At 40.2% G+C, this 25,920-nt stretch overlaps 1 protein-coding gene, 1 non-coding gene and 1 pseudogene across 9 annotated transcripts in view; all 3 read left to right on the forward strand.

Moving 5' to 3' along the window:
• Positions 1 to 25,920, forward strand: part of DRC8 (dynein regulatory complex subunit 8) — a 168,130-nt gene that overhangs the window by 58,165 nt on the left and 84,045 nt on the right. The window lies entirely within an intron of this gene.
• LOC119619797 (U6 spliceosomal RNA) lies at positions 899 to 1,005 on the forward strand. Its single transcript, XR_005236254.1, has one exon. It is a non-coding gene; the product is annotated as a U6 spliceosomal RNA (small nuclear RNA).
• LOC119619826 (U6 spliceosomal RNA) lies at positions 21,327 to 21,427 on the forward strand (annotated as a pseudogene).

Raw genomic sequence — 25,920 nt, forward strand, 5'->3', positions numbered from 1 at the left:
CTTTTTTTTTTTTTTTTTTTTAGGACAGTCTCGCTCTGTCGCCCAGGCAGGAGTGCAGTGCAGTGATCTCGGCTCACTGCAACCTCCACCTCCTGGGTTCAAGCGATTCTCCTGCCTCAGCCTCCCAAGTACCAGAAATAGTGAGATTACAGGTGTGTGCCACCATCCCCCAGTAATTCTCTCTCTTTTTTTTTTTTTTCCCCATGCTTTTAGTAGAGACAGGGTTTTTGCCATTATAGCCAGGCTGGTCTCGAACTCCTGGCCTCAAGTGACCCGCCCACCTCAGCCTCTCAAAGTACTGGAATTACAGGCATGAGCCACTGCAACCGGCCACATTTTCACTTATATGTATTTTCCTGCTCTGTATTTAGAAGTTAAGAAGACCGATTGAAAATTAAATTTTTGAATAGATGATATATGTACATGGAATAAAATTCTAAAGGTAGAAATAATATATAGTGATAAAGAAATCTCTTTTCTACCTATCCAGTTCCCCTTTTTAAAGGCAAGGTTTGTTACAGTTTTCTCTAATTCTTCCAGAGATTCTCCATGCAAATATGTATGAGTATGTGTGTGCGCGTGTGTGTGTGTGTGTGTGTGTGTGTGTGCGCGTGCGCGCGCGTTTGTGTATTTTTTTACTGTGGTAAAATATAGATAACCTAAAATTTATCATTTTGAGTATAGAATGCAGTGGCATTAACATTACTGTACAACCATCACTGCTATCCATTTTAGGCTTTTTCATCTTCCCAAACTGAAACTCTGTACCCATTTAACAATAATTCCACACCCCTCCCTCTTGCAGCCCGTGGCAGCCACCGTTCTGCTTTCTGTGTATGAGTTTCATTATCCTAGGTGCCTCATATATAAATGGAAGAGTACAATATTTGTCCTTCCTGTGCTTGCTTCGGCGGCACATATACTAAAATTGGAACGCTACAGAGAAGATTAGCATGGCGCCCGCACGAGGATGACATGCAAATCTGTGAAGCTTTCCATTTTTAAAATACAAACAAATAATGTTTGTCCTGTGTCTTGTTTATTTCACGTGTAATGTTCTCAAGGTTCATCCACCTTGTTGCATGTGTCAGAATTGCATTCCTTTTTTGAATAATATTCCGTTGTATTTATATCCCACATTTTGTTCATCTGTCTGTCTATTGATGGACATTTGGGTTGTTTTCATCTTCTGACTGTTGTGAATAACGCTGCTATGAATATTGGTGTATAGATATCTGTTTGAGTCTCTGCTTTTAATTCTTCTGGGTGCATATCCAGGAGTGGAATTGCTGGATCACGTGGTAGTTCTGTGTTGGATATTTGAGGAACCACTGTACTGTTTTCCACAGCGGCTGCACCATGCTGCGTTCCCACCGGCAATGCCCTGAGGTTCTGGTTTCTCCACGTCTTTGCCAGCACTCGTCATTTCTGTTGGTTTTTTGGAGGGGGGTGTTGTTGTTATTGTTGTTTCTATAATAACCATCCTACTGGGTGTGAAATGGTATCTCACTGGGGCTTTGATTTGCATTTTCCTGATTAGTAATGTTGAACATCCTTTCATGTACTTATTGGACATATGTACATCTTCTTTGGAGAAGTCTCTAGTCTTTGCCCATTTTTAAACCAGGTTTTATTTTGTTTGTTTTTGAGTTGTAGGATATGTGTTTATTTTTAACGTGAATGGTATGATACTATATAAACTGTTCTGCACTCTGCTTTTTTTACTTATCAATGTATCTTGACTATTAGTATATAAAAATTGGCTGGGTGCGGTGGCTCCCACCTGTAATCCCAGCACTTTGGGGGGCCGAGGTGGGCAGATCACCTGAGGTCAGGAGTTCAAGACAATCAAGACCACCCTGGCCAACATGGGGAAACCCCATCCCTACTAAAAATACAAAAATTAGCCAGGCATGATGGTGGGTGCCTATAATCCCAGCTACTTGGGAGGCCGAGACAGGAGAATCGTTTGAACCTGGGAGACAGTCATTGCAGTGAGCTGAGATCACGCCACTGCACTCCAGCCTGGGCGGCTGAGCGAGACTCTGTCTCAAAAAAAAAAAAAAAAAAAAATTATCCTCATTTCATTGTATGGATGAATCATAATATATTGAATTAATCTCCCCACTAATGGACACTGAAGTTGTTTCCAGGCTTTTGCTATAATAGTTCATGTTGCAGAGAATATCTTAACATGCGTATCATCTTGCAACAGTGAAAACTTTTTCTTGGGTAAATTATTGGAAATAGGTCAAAGGGCGTGACAATTTTTGGTAGATGTTGCTGTCTTGATGATAGAGTCTCTCAACTCATGTGGGAGTACTAGTTTCTTCAATCCTTCTGAAACAAACTTTAATTATCAAGCATTGGGATTTTTTTTTCCAATCTGATATGTGAAAGATGGAGACTTAGTGTTAATTTTCTTTCTTTCTTTCTTTCTTTTCTTTCTTTCTTTCTTTCTTTCTTTCTTTCTTTCTTTCTTTCTTTCTTTCTTTCTTTCTTTCTTTCTTTCTTTCTTTTCTTTCTTTCTTTCTTTCTTTCTTTCTTTCTTTCTTTCTTTCTTTCTTTCTTTCTTTCTTTTTCTCTCTTTCTCTCTTTCTCTCTTTCTCTCTCTCTCCCTCTCTCTCTTTCTCTCTTTCTCTTTCTCTCTCTCTCTCTGTTTTTTTTTGAGACAGACTCTTACTCTGTCACCCAGGCTGGAGTGCAGTGACATGATCTCAGGTTACTGCAACCTCCACCTCCTGGGTTCAAGCAGTTCTCCTGTCTCAGCCTCCCGAGTAGCTGGGATCACAGGCTTCCATTCGCCTGGCTAATTTTTGTATTTTTAGTAGAGATGGAGTTTCACCATATTGATCAGGCTGGTCTTGAACTCCTGACCTCAGGTGATCCACCCACTGTAGCCTCCCAAAGTGCTGGGATTATAGGCTTGAGCCACTGTGCCTGGCCTAATTTTCATTTTCTAGATTATGAACATCTTTCATAGCTCTTAAAACTATTTGTATTTCATTTTGTTTGAACTGATGGTTCATGATTTTTCCCCATTTTTTCCCACTGAATTCTTTATCTTTTCATATATTAAAGCTCTCAGCCTTAGTCAAGATATGTATGTCATATGTCTTTTCACTCTACTTTTACTTTCTGGCATGCAGATTTTTTAAAATTTAGTCAAATTACACACCTTTGGAGTATGGATTTAATTTTTGGAAACAAACAAATGTCATTTAGGATAGTTTTAGTAGAATAAATTTAGGTTCCCCTAAATAAAGCTAATTTGGTGGGGAAAAAAATACACCCCCAAGGAGTGCCTCTAAGGTAAATAAGTGAACTTTTCCATGTAGCTGATACAGTTAATTTGAAAGTGACTATAATCTTATTCACAAACAAATCCAATTTTTTGTAATCTAACAGAATAAAAGTACACTAGAAATCAGTAGAGTCAGTTGCTGGCTCTATCGTGGATTTTCTATGTACCACCCTCTTTTAATTTCATTTTCCTTATCTATAAAATTGAAATAAAAATACCTGCACCATTTAAACCACAAAAGTATAAGAATATCAAATTAAAAATATCAACTTACTTTTTTTTTTTTTTTAACACTCCATTCTGATGAATTTCAGAACAGGTTGATACTCAAGAATTTGGTGAGCTAAGATGAGATAGGGCCCAATCCTGGAATAAAAGCACCAATCTTTCCCCTTTCCCAAGCCACACCCATCTGTCCTGTTCCTATGCTTCAATGCCTTTACAATGTGACCTTATTTTTAGTATTCCACACTATTCTGTGTGATAAGGTTTGGCTGTGTCCCCACCCAGACCTCATCTTGAATTGTATCTACCATTATCCCCACGTGTTGTGGGAGGGACCCGGTAAGAGGTAATTGAATTATACAGGCAGGTTTTTCCCGTGCTGTTCTCGTGATAGTGAATAAGATGATTTTATAAAGGGCAGCTCCCCTGTAGACACTTTCTTGCCTGCTGCCATGTAAAATGTGCCTCTGCTCCTCCTTCGCCTTCCACCGTGATTGTGAGGCCTCCCCAGCCCTGTGGAACTGTGAATCCGTTAAACCTCTTTTTCTTTATAAATTACCGAGTCTTGGGTATTTCTTCATAGCAGTATTAGTCATATGAGAATGGACTAGTACACTGTGTTTAATTTATACCTGCCCCATCTATAGGAGATTTTTCTTAATATTTTCTTAATCTGTAGACAAATTTCGCAGTCTAGCAGCACCAAGTATCTACTTGCTAATATAGTGAGTCTCTTTTTTCATTGCTTCCATCTTCAACTCAATATGAGTCTCTGAGGCTCATGGTATCCAATATTCATTTCTTTTACTGATAGGGAGACTTAAACTTCGTTAGCAATTGGCAGGAACCTTGAGTGTACTAGGTCCTGTGTAAAATTCAGTAAGAAATAGTAACAAGAACTTATTTGTAATGGATTAGAAATAACTTTTCCTAGGAGCACTGGAGGTACCATAAATACTGCTGTTACTTCACATATAGTGCTGTGTTTGAAGAGATATTAAAACAACATTTTGCAATTCATGTTTATCAGATAGTAAAAAGTGTGAGCAGTGTGGAGAGATTACATGGACGGTGTCCTCAAGACAGTTATTATCTGAGAAGGCTGGAAGCTACTCAGAGTGCTTTATAAAAGCTGTATCGATATTGGGTCTACATTTGTGCAATGGAAAAACATGGAAGAGGATTGGGAATTGTTGGGTCCACACACCCCTCAATAAGAAATGAATTGTAAAAACAGGTTTATTCATGCAGTGATTGTTCACCTGTATGCTTGAAGTGAATGCTGAACCTAAGACTACACGTGTAACTTGGATAAATCTCAAAAAACAACGTTGAGTTTAAAAAATTACAAAAGGACAGAAACATACTACCATATATATACATTTTAAATAGACAACTAATAGTAAATATTGTTTATGAATACAAAGATATGCATGGAAATGATAAGCATTATCCTCAGAATAGTGGTGTGGTTGCATCTGAAGATGAAAGGAGAAGGGAGGAGGAGTGGAATGTTAGCTGTTTCTGCAATGTTTTCTTGTTAGGAAAAAAATTCTGAAGAAAATGTGGCAAGATGTTAACATCTGTTAAATCTTAGTATTGGCTGTCATATTTTCTCCTGTACTTTTCTCTGAAATACTTTACGACTACACATAAAAATAAATATTTTTAAAAGAGTGATTTATATCTTATCTCTTTACCATCTCACTTTGTAGTTGCTTTGTTAAAAATTGGTTTGCTTATCATGGTCCTTTTGATGAACCGGGATTAAAGAGTCAAAGAGAATTTTTAAAAGTCATTCCAAATTCTACTTCCTGAAATAATAATTGTTACTGTTAGACTACTATTATTCTAGAGCTCTTTCTGCCCATGTGTAATATAATAAATGGATAGAAAGGTGGGGAATTAATAAGAAAGGAAGAAGGAGGAAAGGAAAGGAAGGAAAAAGATATGGAAGGAAAAATCTAGGATATAATCTTCATGTGGGAAGGACTTACTTTAATTTTACTTGAATGTGACAAAAGAAAAAAAATTAAATTGAAGAAATTGTGGAATCTCAAATGTTTGTTAGCCATAAGAGACATTATTTAAGTTCAGAAAAGATTTTGAGGAAAACATTAAGACACTGTAGTCCTTGTGTGTTTTTTTAAACTATCTATTTCAAATATAAAAAGTGTCAGTTGATTGCTTGCTATGAAAGATAAGGACATTAGCATATCCAAAATTCTGTCTCTACATTTTCTCTCCCAACCCCCAGTTTATCTTAGGTATATTTTTATTTTTACACTGACAAGGTAGAATGTTCATACTTTGTTCCTACATTTTTTAGTAGTTTTGTATATTTGAATGAAGTTGCCACTAACCACATTTTCTCATTTTTTTCTCTATCCTTGAATTCTTTGATTTATTTTTGTTGTGTAGATTCTCGTGTCAGTTTTTAAAATTTTTTCAGGAAGTGCTCGTGGATGTTTTTGAGACTGGGTCTCAGTCTGTCACCCGGGCAGGAGTGCAGTGGTGCCATCACGGCTAACTGCAGCCTTGACCTCCTGGGCTCACGTGATCCTCCTGCCTCAAAGAAAAGTCCCTGTAACTCTTTTCCACCAGTCACCCAGTTCCCCTCTAAAATACTGGCAACCAGAATACTAGTGTCTAGGCATCATTCCAGATTCTAGCCAGATACAAGGAAATGCATGTATATTATTTTCTTATACCCTGTTTTTATAGAAATGGTTACTTTCTTTCATACTGTGGTATGGTTCCCATGGATTGGGGTCACATCTGTGATGAAGCTCGTTTTTATGGCTTTTCAGTAGCATTCAGGGATCTGGAATGGAGGTAGCTCTCTAGTTCAAGCTTAGGCTAAGTGGCATAAATGCCTCAAGGGTTAATGTATTGGAGGACATCGCAAAGGGCATGGGGTCAGTCCTAGATATCCCAGTAAGCTATGTTCCAGGCTTTACAGATGGAAGTTAATAGGAATGGCATTGTGACAAGAAAAATAACATTTGGATTCAGGCTTCCCTCTTCAGGGCCCATTACTGGCTATTTTAATAAAGAAGACCATTTCTGTATCTTTGGAGGCCAGCTTTGGTTGATTGTGGATTGCAGGTATCTGTCCGTTTTTGTTTTTGAGACGGAGCCTCACTCTATCACCCAGGCTGGAGTGCAGTGGCCCAATCTCAGCTCACTGCAACCTCTACCTCCCAGGTTCAAGCGATTCTCCTGCCTCAGCCTCCTGAGTAGCTGGGATTACAGGCACCCGCCATCATGCCCAGCTACTTTTTGTATTTTTAGTAGAAAAGGGGTTTCACTGTGTTGGCCAGGCTGGTCTAGAACTCCTGACCTCAGGTCATCTGCCCACCTCAGCCCTCCCAAAGTGTTTGGGGTTACAGGTGTGAGCCACCGTGCCCAGCTCTGTCTGTTGTTCTTTTTTTTTCTTGGAAATGGGATCTCGCTGTGTCGCCTGGACTGGAGGGCAGTGATGTGATCTCAGCTCACTGCAACCTCCGTCTCCTGGGTTCAGGTGTTTCTCCTGCCTCAGCCTCCCGAATAGCTGGGATTACAGGCAGGCGCCACCACGCCTGGCCAATTTTTGTATTTTTAGTAGAGACAGGGTTTCACCATGTTGGCCAGGCCGGTCTCGAACTCCTAGCCGCAAGTGATCTGCCCACCTCAGCCTCCGAAAGTGCTGGGGTCACAAGCATGAGCCACCGTGCCCGGCCTATTGTTCTTATTGGACTGTCCTGATCAGGTGCAAATTTTCTGTATGACTTCAAAAATGGGGAGCCAGAGGCTCTGAGGATTGGTGGTTTCAGGGAGTGTACTTCCTGAGGCCTCTGGGTATGAAATTCCTGTGGCCTCTGGGTGTGTACCCTCTGTGGCTTCCAGATTTGTACGTCCTGCAGCCTCCACCTGTTCTCCTTAACAGAGGAAATCTAATATTAGATTCACTCGAAAAGTGTGGAAGACTTAATGCAAATGCATCACAAAGAACAGCTCATGGTAGTTTCTTTACTAGCTTTGAAATACAGAAGGAATACAAACCAAGAAAGTATTACTGTGTATTCCTATGGCCCCAGACTTGTTTGGAAACTGGGCTCCTTTGCATCATTCTGTTGGTCATGCTCTGTCAGGTTGGACGGGACCAAATATTCTTAACTTTTCTCAGTTTGAACAAGTTTCTTGTAAGGACATATTTGGAAATAAGTATAAATGATAGAAGGCATTATAAGTAATCCAGAGAAGATTTAAAGTATATGGGAGGATGTGCATAGGTTATATGCAAATACTATGCCATTTAATAAAAGGAATTTATGTAAGGAATAGCAAAAAGTCCCCACAGTGGCATTCCAGCCTCAGTGTACTGGAAGGACATTTATTGCCATTAAGGGAACACAGGGGCTCTCATATTTCAAGTCACTCTGGCGACTCCACATCAACTGGTAATCTAACATGACTCTACTTGCCTGCTTTTCTTTCTTCTTTTCCAGATTCTTCCTTTTTGCTCCTGACTGATTTGATCTCCGCTGTGTGTCTCCTACTCCTTTGCATCTGCCTCCTCATGGGGTCAGATGCTTTGCAGTTCTGCACCCTGCCTTCTCTCTGTGCCATTCCTCTTCCATCTGTATGTCTTGCTTTAAAACTCCCAAGGAAGAAAGAAGGAAAGTCTGCTTTGGTCATTTGTCAGTATTCGGTAGTGTGTGCCTTTGTTGAGCAGAGCTCAACTGCATCAGCCCCTCCCCTGCAGACCTATAGAGGGCGCCTGTCTGTTTGGTTAAGTAGCCAGTTCCGGTTCCAGCATCGGTGCCTAGGGAGGCAGATCCGATGGTACAAAGCATAGCAACCTGTACATTCAGAAACTCTCGGGAGGGAAGTGTGGATTTGGCAGACCTTACTGCTCACCTGATACAGTTACCCCCAAATCTCATGAGGTTGTTTGAGCCTGATGTTAAGCCGTTCCATCCCAGTTTCTAGGCCAACAGTTGGAACTCTTTGGTCAACTCACCGGTTTATTGCCATCCCTCTCCCTGGTGGTGCTAGTGATTCATGTCATGGTGGTCGTCTGTGGTGGAGATTGGGTAGTCTAATTCTGTTTCCTCTCCTCCTGAGCACACAGCTATACTGTAATTCCCAGATTCTCTTGCAGATAGAGGGGAGCTGGGAATTACGGTCTAGCTAGACCATGTGACCTAGTTTTTACCAATGAAATGTGGATGGAGGTGATGGGTACCACTTCTAGGCCCGGTCCATGGAAGCCTCCCACGTGGAAGGTACTTTTCCCTTTACAGCTTGATACATCCAGTAGAGTGATATTGGAAGCCATATATTGAAAATTATGGAACCACAAGATGTAAGGAGCTGGGTCCCTGAATGAATTTTTGGAGGAAAGCCATCCGCCAATCAGGAAAATCCATTTTGGATTTTATGTGAGCCACCTCCATGACTATTGTGTTAAGCCACTGGAGGCTGGAGTTTGTTACAGCAGTGACGATTATCCTCACATAGTGGCATTATTGATTTTGCTCCACAGGGACCCAAGGAAAGGTTGGGGTCCCTTAGGTATCTTAGTGAGCACTGTCCCAGGCGGAAGTTGGGTAACAGGATGGCCCCCTTCAGGGAGGGCTGATAGGGTACGGGAGAACGATCGTCGCTTTGCTACTCCTGGTAAGCATGACATAAAGAAGCCTCTCTTTAAGACTTCCTCCCCGAATCCCAAGCTGTGGATATCAATACATTTGTATGGATTCATGGGAGAGTTCGGGGGTTTTCTGAAATTGCCTCTGAATTTATTTGCAGGAAGATAGGGGTTAGTAACTACTGGTACTGCTTTATACACACAGCAAGTAAACTCCATCTTTACCATGGTCAACTGTAGCAATAGAATTCAGTGTTTTCTATATCACAGGTAGAAGAAGTAACAGAAACTTCATCCATTTCATCTTCATATATAGTAAGGCGAGGTGTCTGAGAGGGCGAGGTGAGAAAGGCAAGACTGGTGTGAGTGCTCTTGAAGTGGCTGTCAAAGGGAGGAGATTGGCTTATAGTAGCAGGGTCCAGGTAGCATGAGAATTCAGTATTTTTATCTTTTTTTTTTTTGAGACGGAGTCTTGCTCTGTCGCCCAGGCTGGGGTGCAGTGGCCGGATCTCGGCTCACTGCAAGCTCCACCTCCCGGGTTTACACCATTCTCCTGCCTCCGCCTCCCGAGTAGCTGGGACTACAGGCGCTCACCACCTCGCCCGGCTATTTTTTTTTGTATTTTTTTTTAGTAGAGACGGGGTTTCACCGGGTTAGCCAGGATGGTCTCGATCTCCTGACCTCATGACCCGCCCGTCTCGGCCTCCCAAAGTGCTGGGATTACAGGCTTGAGCCACCGCGCCCGGCCAGTATTTTTATCTTTAAAGCAGTTAGAAACAAGTGTTTACAGGTGCCATGCAGTCACGAAGCCAGGCCAGAAGCCAGGTTGTAAGTGCTGTAATTCAAGTAAGCTTTTGGTTAATTTAAAGGGATGTGTGTTACACCAGCTCCTAACCCATAGCCATCTTCTGTTTCATTTTTTTGGTTACTGAGAAGTGACACTCAAATGTTTATTTTTTCTTAAAACTGCTGAGTACATTTTGTAACAGTTCCAGTTTCTACTGAGAGCTCATTTATGCCATATTTCCTTTGCTCACGTAACTCTAAGAGTACTGTTTTGTTTTTTTTTTTTACTGAAAGCTTATATTTCTATTTCTCCTAAGTTATAAACTTACTGATGACAAAATGTATTTATTATTTGAGTTCTGTAATGCATACAACATTGTCTTTTTTCTGTCTACAATGCTGATAATATTAGGTGAGGGTACGTAACTAGTTGTGTGGTGTTATTAGGAAATGAATCTGTGAAGGGTGGGCTGGGGCCATTCAGTGAACGATCTTGTTCGATGCTCTAGGATCCTGGATTTCACTGTGAAAGCAATGCACATCCATAAATGCTGAAAGGGATAAGACGAGATTTGGGCTTTTAGAAAGAAAACCCTAGCCAGGTGTGGTGGTGCACGCCTGGAGTCCCAGCTACCCAGGAGGCTGAGACGGAAGATTGCTTGAGCTTGGGAGTTCGAGACCAGCCTAAGCAACATCTCAGAATTTTTTTAAAAGAGCCCAAAAAAGAAAGCAAACTCTAGCTTTAGGATGGTAGATCCATTGACATGCGGAACAGTTCTTAATTCTGGGTGAGCTTCAGAGTGGCCTCACAGCGCGGCTAGTCTGGAACTGCATGCAAAAGAGCAGCACAGAGCTGGCACATGGCGGGGCTCTCCAGCCCACCCAGACCTGGTGCTCTTTATGAACCCGCAGCCCAAAGCCAGGCAGAATCAAGGGTGTCTCCACAGGTGCAGGTGTGGGTAGCTTATGTGCCTTAGCCACACCCTGGCAAGTCACTATCCCTTTTCATAACAAAGCTTTTCTGGGCACTCACCCTGCCAACTGCCGAGTTCTCCTCTCCCGGAGGCAGTGAGCGTGGAATGCCCTTGTCTACATTGGGAGAAGGATATAAAGGATTATGGATGAAAAGGCCTCCATTATATTTCCAAATACGTTCTCCCACAAACACCTTTTATATAAAACAAAACCAAAAATTTTCCATCCACTAAAACCCCTGGCTAATGCCCTATGATTGTCTTTCTCTTTATAGCTAAGAATCTTAAAAAAGAGTTTGCTCTTTATTGAGCACTCCGTTACTTCTTCAACATGCAGTTTGTAATTTGACTTCTATCTCTCCATCCCATCCTGCTCAAACTGTTTTTCCTGAGGTTGTTTTCTCTTCCTTTATTTTTCATACCATCTTCTCTTCTCTTCTCTTCTCTTCTCTTCTCTTCTCTTCTCTTCTCTTCTCTTCTCTTTTCTTTTCTTTTCTTTTCTTTTCTTTCTTTTCTTTTCTGAGACAGAGTCTCACTGTTGCCCACGCTGGAGTGCAGTGGTGCAATCTGAGCTCACCGTAGCCTCTGTTTCCTGGGTTCAAGTGATTCTCCTGCCTCAGCCTCCCAGGTAGCTGGAATTACAGGCACGCACCACCATGCCCGGCTAATTTTTGTATTTTTAGTGGAGATGGGGTTTCAGCATGTTGGCCAGGCCAGTCTTGAACTCCTGACCTCAAATGATCCACCTGCCTCAGCCTCCCAAAGTGCTGGGATTACAGGCATGAGCCACCGCGCCCAGCATCTTTTGTTTTCATCCAACATCTCTGACTCTTTTTTCTCCGCCTCTGTTTTGAGACAATTATCTTTCTATCTGGACTATTAATGTCCGCTAGAGTTTCATCTTCGTCCTTCTTTTCATTTACACCTTTTCTGGGAAATCTCTTCCATACCTAAATCTGTATCTCAACCTGGAAAACATTTTTAAAGTCTATATAAAAAAAGCGCTTCTTAGTTCAAAGGTAAAATTTTAGGAAAATTAAATTGAAAATGTATAAGAAAATAACAATAATAGAAACTAGATTTGAAAATGGAAATGACAGGCTGGGCACAGTGGCTCATGCCTGTAATCCCAGCACTTTGGGAGGCCGAGGCAGGCAAATCATTTGAGGTCAGGAGTTTGAGACCAGCCTGGCCAACATGTTGAAACCCCGTCTCTACTAAAAATACCAAAATTAGCCAGGCATGGTGGCGTGCGCCTGTAATCCCAGCTACTTGGGAGGCTGAGGCAGGAGAATTGCTTGAACCTAGGAAGCAGAGGTTGCAGTGAGCCAAGATTGTGCCATTCCACTCCAGCCTGGGCAATTGAGTGAGACTCCATCTCAAAAAAAAAAAAAAAAAAAAAAAAAAAAGAAAATGGAAACGATGTTAGAACTATGAGATACAACCAAATTAAGACTCCTTAAGTGCCTGTATAAAGAAAAATGAAAGCATAAAAAAATGAACAGAACATCCAACTCAAAAACGCTAGGGAAAAAAGGTAAACTGAAAGAAAGCAGAAAGGAGACATTCATGAAGATAAAAACAGAATTAATCGGGTTGGGAAACAGTGCAACAGTAGGAACCAATAAATGAAAGTTTGTTTTTTTGCAAAAGGTTAATAGAAAGATAAATCACTAGCAGTGTCTTATTTGGGAAAGTAAAAATAGAAGATAACTTGGGAGACAGAATCATTAAAACATAGGAAAATTTCACATCTAATGAGAGTCGTTTGTACAACTCTGTACAAGCGAATTTGAACACCTGGCTGAAACAGTCAACTTTCTAGTAAAATACAATTTGCCAGAAGCAGTCCTAGTCATATGTATGTAGATTGGAAGACTTAATATTGTTATGACGGCAATACGCCCCAAATTGATTAACAGATTCATTGCAATCTCTATCAAAATCCTGGTTGCCTTTTTTTTTTTTTTTTAAGAAATTGACAGTTAATTCTAAAATTCATATAGAAATGCAAGGGACCTAGAATAGCCAAAACAATCTTGAAAAAGGATAACAAAGTTGGACTCCCATTTCCCAATCTCAAAATTTACTGAAAAGCTACAGTAATTAAGACTGTGATACTGCTATAATGATGTAAGTTTAGACACATACATCAATGGAATAGAATTGAGAGTCTGGAAATAAACCCTTACACTTATGGTCAGTTGATCTTCAATAAAGACGGCAAGACAATTCAATAGAAAACAAGAATAGTCTTTACAACAAATGGTGCTAGGATGACTGAATATCCACATGCAAATGAATGAAATTAGACCCTACCACACACCAGGTATGAAAATTAACTCAAAATGAATAAAAGGGCTGGGTGCAGTGGCTCACGCCTGTAATTCCAGCACTTTGGGAGGCCAAGGTGGGCAGATCACCTGAGGTTGGGAGTTCAAGACCAGCCTGACCAACATGGCGAAACCCCATCTCTACTAAACATACAAAAATTAGCCAGGCCTGGTGGCACACACCTGTAATCCCAGCTACTTGGGAGGCTGAGGCAGGAGAATCGCTGGAACCCGGGAGGCGGGGGTTGCAGTGAGCCGAGATTGCACCACTGCACTCCAGTCTGGGCAACAGAGCGAGACTCTGTCTCAAAAAAAGTAAAAAAAAAAAAAAAAAAAAAAAAAAAAGAAGATCTCAATAAAAAGCTAAAATTGTAAGACCCTTAGAAGAAAACATTGGCATGAATGTTTGTGACCTTGGATTAGGCAGTGGTTTCTTAGCTATGATACCTCAAACAAGCAACCCAAGACAAAAATAGATAAATTGAATTTCACCAAAATTAAAAACTTCTGTGCTTCAAAGGACACTGTCAAGAAGATAAAGAGACAAGTCACAGAGTGGGAGAAAACATTTGCAAATCATATATCTGATAAGGGGTCTAGTACCTGTAATATATAAAAAATTGACAACAATAAAAAGACAACCCAATTAAAATGTGGACAAAGTATTTGAATAGACATTTCTCTAAGGAAGATTATTTAATGGCCAAAAAACACATGAAAATATGCTAAGCATCATTAGTCATCAGGGAAATGCAAATCAAAATCGTAATTAAATACTACTTTAGATCTACTAGAATGGCTGTAATTTTAAAAATGAAAGATAGCAATTGTTGGTGGAAATATAAAATGGTGCAGCCACTTTAGAAAACAGTTTAGTAGTTCCTGAGAAAGTTAAATGTAGAGTTACCATATGACCCAGCAAATTCATTCCTAGGCATATACTGAAGAGAAATGAAAAAAATATGTCCACACAAAAACTTGTGGATGAATGATCATAGTAGCATTATTTATAACAGCCAACAACTCACATGTCAATCAGGTGATGAATGGATAAACAAAACATGATATATTCATAAAATAGACTATTATTCAGCTATAAAAAGGAATGAAGTACTAATACGTGTTACAACGCGGATGAATCTAGAAAACATTATGCTGAGTGAAAGAAGCTGGACACAGAAGGCCACATGTGTATGACATTTATATGAAATGTCTAGAGCAGGCAAATCTGTAGACACACAGATCAGTGGTTGTGAGGAGGTAAGGGGAGGGAGGGATGGACGTAACTGCTACCAGGTATGGGGATTCTTTACGGGGTGATTAAAATGTTCTAGGATTAGATGGTGGTGATGGTAGCTCAACCTTGTGAATATACTAAAAACCACTGGATTATACACTTAAAAATCAATTGATGAAAAAAGCAAAACAAACAAACTGATCTCATAAAGATAGAAAATCTAAACACAGTAATTTACATAGAATCATTAGGCAAGTTTTCAGAGTTCTTTCACCAAAAGGCTTCAATCCAGATAGTTTCATAGGATAATTCTTATCAAAGAAGAACATTTTAGCTCTAGTGCTACTTCATCTTTTTCAGAGAATAGGAAAAGAAGGAAAACTTCCAAATTTTTTTTCCAAAGTAAGTATAATGTTGATACCAAAAACCTAACAAATATTGCATTGAAAAACATACAAAACAATCTTATGAATATCTGTACACAAATTGTAAATAAAATATTAGCAACGAAATTCAGTGGCACACGTAAGCAAATGGAGGTTTATTCCAGAAATGTAAAAATAGTTCTGTGTTGGGAAGTTTATTAATGTAATTTATCATAGAAACAGATCTGTGAAGAAAAATCATAGGATCATCTCTATAGAGGCATTTGACAGAATTCACACATTCATAATTTTAAAGACTCAATAAAGTAGAAATTAAAGACATGCTTTCTTAGCATAAAATATGTGTGTTTCAGCCCAAAATCTAGTTTCTTAATAAAGAAGGCACAAACAGTATTTTCATTAATGTCAAGAATAAGATAATGATATCCGCATTTGCTGTTATTATTTAGTATTGACTAGAAGTATTAACTAATATAATTAGGTGATAACAGACACATAAGTATTTGACATTAAATGGTATAAAAGATAGAAGAAAGAACTATCTTTATTCACAGATATATGATTGAATATGTGTGGAATGGAAAAATTACAAAGAAAAATAATATTTGCTAAAGTATAGTAGGGAATAAAATTAATACATAGAAATAAAGAGTGTTCAACTATACAAACAATGCCCAGTTGGATGATATAATGGAAAATAAGACTCATTTACAGTAGCAACAAAAAAGCTAAAATTTATAGACAAAAATATAACAAAAATGTGCTACATTCAGATAACCTGAAATATATAAAAATAGATGAACAAATAGACATACTATGTTTTTGGATAAGAAGACTTGAAATTATAAAGATGCCAAATAATCCTAAATTAACTTATTAAGTTAACACAATCTCAATTAAAATATCATCAGATCTTTTCTGGAGCTAGATAAGTGAATTTTGATTTTCATATGAAAAATAAGTTAGCAAGAATAGGCAAGAAAACTGATAAAGAGTAAGGCGGTGAGTTTAGCTTTATTTGATATTAAAACATATTACAAATCCTCTATTGTTAAAACAGTATGGCATAATGGATCAATGAGATAGAATAGAAAATCCAGAAATTGTTCCAAGTGCATATGGAAAGTTAATATAGGATATAAATGGCATCTCTGATGTGTGGGAAAAACATAGATTTAACTGGATAGCTATTTGGAAAAATATAAAATTGGATCTATACTTCATGCTGTATAGTAAGATAAAGTTTGTGTGCGACAGGTATCTAGGTTTAAAACAAAACCTTGTTAAGTATTTTAAAATATGAATGAATTCCATTATAAACTTGGAGTAGGAAAAATAACTCAAAACAAAAGCCAGATGTAAAAAGATTTTAAAATTTAATAAAATTTTACATAATAAAATTTTACACCAAAAAAAGAATTATAAAATCAAGAGGTTTTATAACATCTTGAGAAAAATCTTACATTGTAAATGGCTAATAACCCTGATATTGTGTAAAAGTGGTAACTCTTTAAAAAAATTTGATTAACCAGAAATTTCCATTCCTTGACCACAGAGAAAAAAGGAATCTAGTATGCCATTATTTTGAAATTTAATCTTTTCAATGTACCCCCTTATTTACTGCATTATTCACAATAGCCAGTATAGGGAATTAACGTAAGTGTCCAAACAAATGAAGGGATAAGGAAAATGTGATATGTATACACAGTGAAATATTATCTAGTATTTTAAAAACATTTTATTTTGAAATAATTTTAGAGTTATATAAATGCAAAAAAATAGTACCCAGGATGGGCAACATAATGAAACCTTGTCTCTCCAAAAAAAAAAAAAAAAAAAAAAAGCCAAGCATGGTGGCTCATGCCTGTGGTTCCAGCTACTCAGGAGGTTGAGGTGGTTGGATTGCTTGAACCCAGGAGTTCGAGGCTGCAGTGAGCTATGATGGCATCACTGCACTCCAGCCTGGGCAACGGAGTGAGACCCTGCCTCTAAAAAAAAAAAAAAAAATTGTTCAAGAGAGTTTCTGTGTATCCCTCACCCCATTCACATCTTACATAACTACACTACAATGATCAAAACCAAGAAATTAACCTTGGTTCAGTACCATCAACTGAACTAGAGACGTGCTAGAGTTTCACCAGTTTTTCCACAAATTCCCTCCTCTCTCCCAGGATCCATGCACTGTCGTCTTGTCTCTTTAGCCCTCCAATCTGTGACAGTTCCTCTTTCAAGACCTTGATACTTTTGAAAAATCCTGCTGAATTCTTTTTTAGAATGTCCCTCGGTTTGGGTTTGCCAGATATTTTCCTGTGATTAGATTGAGGCAGTATATTTTTGGCGAGAATACTACACACAAGTGAGTTTGTGCCCTTCTCCGAGCATCATGTCAGAATCCATGATGTTGCTATGCTTTAGTACTGATGATGTTCACCTTAATTGCTTGCTTAAGATAGTGTCTGCCAGGTTTCCCCACAGCAAAGTTATGCATTTTCCTTTTGTATTTGGTAAATATCTTGGAAGAGATACTTCGAGACTGTGCAAATATTGCTTCCCCCCAGACTCTGGCCCACAAGTAGCATCCGTCGGTCGATCTTGCCTGAGACTGTTTTTACTGCGGTTTTTGCCAAGCGGCGTTTCGGTGTCATTTTTAACAAGGAAATTCCAGGACAGTGGGCTTGTTCTTGTTTTGTTTGGGCAGTTGGCAGCCATTGGGCAATGTGGAATTTAGAATTACTTAGGCCTTTCCCAACACAGAAAAATGCTGTAGTCTATTAATTCAGTAAACATTTATGAAACCCTTGTTATGACCAAGGCCTCTTGGAGAAATATGCAGACAGCACAGGGTCTGGTCTGCACCTGAGTCTTTTTCTCTGCCACTACTTTTCACCTTGAATCACACTCGCCATCAAGATTTGTTAGAAGATGTTACCGCAAAAAGTGCTGAGAGACAAGCCCAGGAGTCAGAGGATGGGACCAATTTCCAGTTTTGCCCCAGACTGGCTATGTTACTAGCAGGGCGAGTCAGATAGCGTCTCAAAGTTCTAGTCTCCTTATTTTTAAAATGGGGAATATAACATAGATTGACATTAGAATTAAATGAGTGGATATATATGAAAGTGTTGTTTAATTGAAAGGCATATTTCAACTATAAAGTGTTCTACAAATTCATTAATTATCTGCTGGGCACGGCGGCTCACGCCTGTAATCCCAGCACTTTGGGAGGCTGGGGTGGGAGGATCGATTGAGCCCAGGAGTTCAAGACCAGCCTGGCCAACATAGCGAGGCCCTGTGTATAAAAAACAAACACACAAACATGAATTATTCAACAAATACCTGATTTCCTATTAAGTGTGAGCTTTTTCTAGGTGTTAGAATATACAATAAAAGACAAGGCCTCCGCCCTCAAGGAACTTACATTTTAGAGGAGAAAGATGGATCATGGACAAGTAAGCAAGTAATAAATATAATTTCAAAGAGTAATAAATGCTACACTGTAAATAAAACGGGATGATGTGACAAAATGTACTATAAAGAAAATAAAGGAGGATAATACATTAGAGAATTGGGGTGTGGTTAGGTGGGATGGAATAGTTTAGATGTTCTGGTCAGGGAAAGTGTCTCTGGAAGTAATTTTTGAGGTAAGAACTTCAAGATTAGAAGGAGTCGGCTGTGTGAACTAGGGGAAAGCAAATATAAAGGGCCTTTGAAGGGGACAGGGTCAGGATGCTGGAGTAAAGCAAAGAGGATAGTGTACCTGTGAGGTCGCTAGAGAGTGGTGGAAGATCAAGCCAAAAAGCTTGGCAGGGTCAAATGATGTAGAGTCTTACATGCCGTGAAAAAGAAGTTTCTTGGTGCAGTTTATCAGGAAGAAGTTGACCAGGAAGCCGCTGAAGGGTTTTAAGCAGGGCATTACATGTTATGATTTTCATTTTTAAAAGATTGTTCTGGCTGCTGTGAGAATGGATTGAGATGGCTGGCAAGAGCAGAAGCAGAATGACAGCCTGTGGTCTACTGCAGTGGTCCAGGCAGGAGGGAATGGTGGCCAGGCAAGCTTGGTGGCAGTGAGTTGTAAGATGTTATTGTTATGGGCTCAATTATGTCCCCTCCAAATTCATGTTTTGGAGTCTTAACTTCCAGTATACCTCAGAATGTAACCTTAGTTGGAGATAAAGTCTTTAAAAAGATGATTAAGTTAAAAAGCCCAAACCAAAGGGAGGTGATTAAGTTAAAACGAGGCCATTAGGGTGGGCCCTAATCCAATCTGACTTGTGTCCTTATAAGAAGAGGAAGTTTGGACACCCAGAGAGACACTGGGTTGCTCACGCACAGAGGGGTGACCAGGTGAGGGCACAGGGAGAAAAAGTGGCCCCTATAAATTAAGGAAGGCCTCAGAAGCAGCCAACCTGCTGACCTCTTGATCTGGGACCTCTGGCCTCCGGAACCAAGAAAATCAATTTCTGTGGTTTAAGTCACACAGTCTATGGTAATTTGTTATGGCAGCCCTAGCAAACTGATAGAACTATGAAAATGGTGGTTATGGTGGTGATTTTTTCATTGTATTTATCACTACCTAAAATTTGCTTAGATTTCTTTATGTTTATTCTTTCACTCCCTTGATTGTAAGTTCCATTACAGCAGGGATTTTGTCTAATTCATAGTAATCACAGCGCCGAGGGGAGTGCCTGCGCCATGGCAGTTGAAAAGTGACTGTGTGGTTAAATTATTTCTCAGTCACTCTGTGTAATATCCAGTATTTTATAGAGCTTTTGTTTTTAATGATATATGGAAGATCCAGAGTTTATTAGGGGGCTACAAACTCTAGCACATAGGACTATATAAAAAATAATACTGCAGCAAGTTAGAACCAGGTGTTCAGGAAGCATATTTTAGCAGTGGAGAAATGATCTCTTGATTAGAGGGACCTTGGATAAAAGAGGCCTTTTTTGAACAGAATAGCTCTGCTGAATAAAGAGATTTAGTCACTATTTTACCTTCACTTCATGGCTTTTCCAAAATAAGATTCATGTGTGAAAAATGCCCTCCGTAAGGGCGAGGTCTTTATTTTCTTCTCTGCTGTTCTGTAAATGATACCAGCACATTACAGGCTTCAAATATTTGTTAAATGAATGAAAACCATTTTCAAATCCTGCTTTGTCCTTAGACATTTTTGGATTGCTTTAAATGTTCTCTTATCCTTAGCATAATGTTAGCTATTTAATATAGCAGGTAAAATGTTTTGCCTGTTTTTTTTTGTCTCTTATAATTGTGTGAAATGTTCTGAATCTGGTCTTCACTTTGTTTTTGACCTTAGGCTGCCCTTAAACGGAAGTCACAGCCTAGCTCAATGGCACTGGCTCCCCCTTGTGTCAGGAACGTGATACTACACCCACTAAATGCCAGCCTGCCAAGAACCAAGCTTCCCCGGGTCAAACATTTTTTAAGTGGTCCAAATGCTATACGTAATTAAATGATGACACCATGATTGGGCCACCTTATTGGGGATCATTTGTTCTGAAATAGTCTTACTCCTAGCCCCTACTATGTATATAGTACAGGTACAGAAAAACATTTTTTATACTTGTAACCATAAAGGCTTTTGGAGTTAGTTTGTACTTCTTATCAATATAAGACATCTACTTTGACAAAAGAAATCGAATGTTGACCGAGTGTGGTGGCTCACACCTGCAATACCAGCACTTTGGGAGGCCAAGGTGGGCAGATCACTTGAGGTCAGGAGTTTGAGATCAACCTGGCCAGCATGGTGAAACCCTGTCACTACTAAAAACACAAAAAATTAGCTGCGTGTGGTGGTAGGCCCTTGTGATCCCAACTACTTGGGAGGCTGAGGCAGGAGAATTGCTTGAACCTGGGAAGCGGAGGTTGCAGTGAGCTGAGATTGCTCAACTGCACTCCAGCCTGGGCGACAGAGCGAGACTCTGTCTCGAAGAAGAAAAAAAAAAACAGAAAGAAAGAAAGAGAAATCAAATGTCTCAGCATATTTTAAATACTTTATATGGAACAGTTGATTTTCATTTTCTTTCAAAAGCCTACCAAAATTGAGGAGTTAGCATTTTTTTAATCCCATGAAATCAATTTAAAAGGAAGAAACTTATTTTTCAAAGGGACAAAATTTTTATTTCAAGAGTAGTATTTGATTTCTATTTTGTGTACATGGTAGAATACTGAATGAGTTGCTCCTGGCCGCTCTTGCTGTTGAGGAGATGAACCTGTACAGGGACGACCCCAGGAAGGCCTCTTTGGCTGTCCGAATGGAGTGATTTCAACTCTCACCATCAGTGGTGTGCTGGAGCCAGACTGTGCCGACTTATCCCAGCTCACAAGAGCTAATGGCTACATTTCAGGAATTCTGCAAACTAATGTTCAAAGCTACTTTATATTAAAAATAAATTATATAGACTTAATTCAATTATATTAAAAAATAAAGGTGCTGTCTTCAGCAGCACTTATCTAAGATCAGAACATTGAGAAGATGAGCATGGCACCTGCACAGGCTGACACACAAATTTATGAAGCATCCCATATTTTTTCAGGTTATTCTGTATAAAATGCAAAATAAATGCTTTTATTAACAATGACAAAAAGAAAGGTAATAAATGCTCACAATTTACCACTTCTTAATTACTTTACTATATTTTACTCATATTTATGCTTTGAGGTTATTTGTGTCTAGTGTATGTATGGTGGATGTACCATATAATAATGGTATGCTATTGTGCATTTCTTTCAGACTCCACCTTTAGTGATTTCATGTTTGTAATTGGCAGCTTGAAATCCATCTTGGCACAATGGAAATAAAACCACAATGGAAATAAAAAAGGCTCCAAATCAGGGCTTTTTGCCAATGAGGAGCCAGTGATAACCAGCCCGTTACTGTATGCAAAATGAGTTTGTATCTTTTTTCTCTACTCCAGAAACTTAACAAAAGAAGGAATTATTAAACTTTAAAAAGCTATTTTAATTTTATTTTACTATATTGGTTTCAGTTTTTTATTTTATTATTTATTTATTTATTTTTATTTTCTTTTTTTGAGATGGAGTCTTGCTCTGTCACCCAGACTGGAGTGCAGTGGCACCATCTCAGCTCACTGTAAGCTCCGCCTCCCAGGTTCAAGCGATTCTCCTGCCTCAGCCTCCTGAGTAGGTGGGATTACAGGCACCTGCCACCACGCCTGGCTCTGTGTGTGTGTGTGTGTGTGTGTGTGTGTGTGTGTGTGTGTGTGTGTTTAACAGAGATGGGTTTCACCATGTTGGTCAGGCTGCTCTTGAACTCCTGACCTCAAGCAATCCACCCGCCTCAGCACCCCCACAACAAAGTGCTGGGATTACAGGCGTAAACCACCATGCCCGGCTTGGTTTCAGTTTTTTAAATAGTTGTCTGAAAAGATAACTTTAATAATTTTAAATTCTTTACTAATTTTAATAATGTTAAAAATAGTTTTAAAAGGTTGCTTTAATTTAATTTAATTTATTTATGTTGAGATAGAGTTTTGTTCTGTCAACCAGGCTACGGTGTGATGGCACCATCACAGAGCTCACTGCAGCTTCAACCTCACCTGCTCAAGTGATCCTCCCGTCTCAGCCTCCAGAGTAGCTGGAACTACAGCCACACACCACCATGCCTGGCTAATTTTAAATTTTTTTTGTAGAAACGGGGGCTCACTGTATTGCCCAGGGTGGTCTTGAACTCCTGGACACAGGTGGTCCTCCCGCCTCAGCCATCCACAGTGCTAGTATCACAGGTGCAAGCCACCTTGCCTTGTCCCTGGTTGAGGGTCGTGACTGCAAGTTGTCCAGGTTCTTGGCATTTTGAACAAAGAATTGGACAAAATGCCCAGCAAAGCAAAGAAAGTATGAAGCAACAAAAGAACAAACGCAGGGATTCATTGAAAATGAAAGTACACTCCACAGTGTGGGAGCGGGCCAGAGCAGCAAGCAGCTCTGGGGTCCAGATGCGGAATCTTCTTGGGTCCAAATACCCGCTAGAAGTTTCCCATTGGCCACTTCATGTTCACCTCATGTAAATGAAGTGGTAGCCCACAGTTAGTCTGACTGGCTGCAGAAAGCAGTCAACCAGAGGCTGAAGTGAAGTTACAAAGGTCACACTCCTGTGCAAACAGGAGTTGGTTTTCACAGCCAATCAGAGGCTAGGGTACAAAGTTATACCTCTATGCAAACAAAGACTTGGCAGGCAATCAGTCTGATTGGTTGTGGACAGCAACCATTCAGAGGCTGGAGTGAACAAAGATGCAAAGAAAGACTCAACCTGCAATCAGTCTGGTTTGTTGCAGACAGCCAATTTCCCATCTGCCTACCAGAAAAGGTAGTGAGTTTGCAAAGGGAGCAGCCTCTGGTCCTTTGGTTACTTAGGCTGGAAAGTTAGGGTTTTCCTTTCAATTTAGTTCTAGGAAGTCAGTGTGAAACAGCCTTAGGCTCCCTGCCTCCAGACCCTGTTCCCCTGCCTCGGCCTGGCCTAAAAGCTTTACTTTAATCTTTAATCAATTCTCTTCATTAAAAGTCTCATTTAGTAGAAAAAGGTTAACCAACCTTAATATTGTATATAATTTTATCAGTTATTTTATCTTTTTGTTTCATTTTCTAGTTCCTGTCTAATGTCTTGTTTTCTTTTTTCTTTTTTTTTTGAGACGGAGTCTCGCTTTGTCGCCCAGGCTGGAGTGCAGTGGGGCAATCTCGGCTCACTGCAAGCTCCGCCTCCCAGGTTCATGCCATTCTCCTGCCTCAGCCTCTGAGTAGCTGGGACTACAGGCACGCACCACCATGCCCGGCTAATTTTTTGTATTTTTAGTAGAGACGGGGTTTCACCGTGTTAGCCACGATTGTCTCGATCTCCTGACCTTGTGATCCGCCTGCCTCGGCCTCCCAAAGTGCTGGGATTACAGGCATGAGCCACCGCGCCCGGCCTTGTTTTCTTATTTCTAAACTTCTTTCTTTGATTTTCATCATTAAGCTATGAAGTTTTTTTTTTTCCTATCTCCTGTAACTTTCTTTTCACCGATTTCAGTGTTTTCACATTTTTCTCTTCAGCTGTCTCCCTTGCAGACCTTGATCCTCTTTCTCAGAATTAATGGCCAGATCTTTTCCCGACCTGGGCTCCTTCTCATGTTCTCTTTTACTCTCAGCTCACCTTTAGGATCCTCACTACTCCTGAGGCCGAACTGTTAGCAATACGGTTTCCTCCATTGTGGCCAGGATCCCAGCTCCATCCTGGTACCATCTGGACATATACAGGGCCCACCTGGCCCCTTCTGCTGTTTTCCCATGTCCTTGGCACCGGAATTACGATGTGAGAATAGTGCATAGGATCATTCGGTCATTTGTGCCTGTAGCCCCGTGTTTCAGGACATGGGAGGACAAGAGAAGCTCTGAGTCGTTTTTGCTTCTGCTATAATTTCTTTTTATTCTCATCTCAAGGAATTTGGAAGGCCTTTTGAAATAAATGCATCTTATTCCGTTATCATTTGAGGAAAGAAACATTTGAGAAGAAAGGGCGATTAATATTTAAACACCACCTCCCTTCCCCTACCTCATTTGCCCTTATATTTTTTTCTTCTCACTTACTCTCTTATATTGCCTTTACTGGGCAACTACGTCAACGAATTGCCACTGAAAGGCACCTGACCGGTGAGCTGCCTTGGGGTGAGGTCAGTGTGATCCTTCAGCTGGGAGCCATTGCCTCTTTTTAGAGGACAAGCCATTGCTTCCACTGATGAGCCGAGCCTGGAGCTCAGTGAGTCCATCTCAAAACCCATCTCTTCCAGCAGCAGGGAGCCCCTCACAGCGCTGCTGTCATCAGCGTTCATGGAGGATGAAAAGGGCTTCGTCTTTTCCATACACACTTGACTCTTGAGCAGCGTGGGGGTTTGGAGCACTGATCTCCCCTACAGTTGAAAATCCACATATAACTTTTGACTCTCCGAAAACACAGCTAACAGCCTGCTGTGGACTGAAAACCTTACTGATAACATAAACATCAATTAACACATATTTTATATGTTATATGTATTATCTACTGTATTCTTACACTAAAGTAAACTAATGTTACTTTAATAAGAGAAAATATTAGGTCAGGCGTGGTGGCTCACACCTGTAATCCCAGCACTTTGGGAGGCTGAGGCAGGCGGATCACTTGAGGCCAAGAGTTCAAGACCAGCCTGGCCAACAGGGTAAAACCCTATCTCTACTAAAAATATAAAAATTAGCCAAGTGTGGTGGCGGGCACCTGTAATCCCTGCTACTTTGGAAGCTGAGGCAGGAGAATCGCATGAACCTGGGAGGCGGAGGCTGCAGCAAGCAGAGATGGCTCCACGGCACTCCAGCCTGGTCGAGAGAGCTAGACTCCATCTCAAAATATATATACATGTGTATTATTAAGAAAATCATGAGGGGCCGGTGCAGTGACTCACGCCTGTAATCCCAGCACCAGCACTTTGGAAGGCCAAGGCAGGTGGATCACGTGAGGTTAGGAATTTGAGACCAGCCTGGCCAACATGGTGAAACCTCGTCTCTACTAAAAATAAAAAGTAAACTTAGCTGAACGTGGTGACACACACCTGTAATCTCTGCTACTTGAGAGGCTGTGGCAGGGGAATCACTTGAACCCTGGAGGCAGAGGTTGCAGTGAGCTGAGATGGTGCCACTGCACTCCAGTCTGGGTGACAGAGAGGCACTCTGTCTAAAAAAAAAAAAAAAAGAAAAAAAGAATATATTTACTACTCATTAAGAGGAGGTAGATCATCACAAAGGTCTTCATTCTCATCTTCACATGGAGTAGGCTGAGGAGGAGGAGGAGGAGGAAGAGGGGTTGGTCTTGTTGTTTGGAGTGGCAGAGGCAGAAGAAAATCCACATCTCAGTGGACTTGTGCTGTTCACACCATGTTGTTTGAGGGTCCACTGTGCCTTTCTTTTACCTGCAAGGAATGGTGGACTGACACACAGCCTCATCTCAACTTTCACTTCAGGAAACAGTATTTTAGATCTCTCCAGGGTTGCCAAGTTTCTGAA

The sequence above is a fragment of the Chlorocebus sabaeus genome, chromosome 25 (genome assembly GCF_047675955.1).
Source record: "Chlorocebus sabaeus isolate Y175 chromosome 25, mChlSab1.0.hap1, whole genome shotgun sequence".
Classification (NCBI taxonomy): Eukaryota; Metazoa; Chordata; class Mammalia; order Primates; family Cercopithecidae; genus Chlorocebus; species Chlorocebus sabaeus.